The sequence below is a fragment of the Octopus bimaculoides genome, chromosome 25, assembly GCF_001194135.2.
Source record: "Octopus bimaculoides isolate UCB-OBI-ISO-001 chromosome 25, ASM119413v2, whole genome shotgun sequence".
Taxonomy (NCBI): domain Eukaryota; kingdom Metazoa; phylum Mollusca; class Cephalopoda; order Octopoda; family Octopodidae; genus Octopus; species Octopus bimaculoides.
Window position 1 is genome coordinate 2,899,033 of NC_069005.1, and position 405 is coordinate 2,899,437.

Sequence of the window (405 nt, forward strand, 5' to 3'; positions counted from 1 at the left end):
TATATATATGTATTTGTATGTGTATACGTATATACTTAGAGAGATAGTGATGGGGACAGATAAACCAGTAGGTAAATGTATATACATGCATGCAGACATATACATACCGTTAATAATACGTACACACGCTAAACGTATCGTGTATGCTTTTCCATTTTGGCTTTCAAATTTTTATTCCTATATTAATATACATACCTACCCATCTACCTACCTACCTACCTACTTACCTACCTACCTACCTATATACTTACCTACCTACCTACATACCTGATAAGTACATACCTCCGTACATACATATATATGCATGTATATATATATGTGCGTGTGTATATAAATATACCTATATGTACATATATAAATATATACACACATATATATATATATATATATATATATATATATATA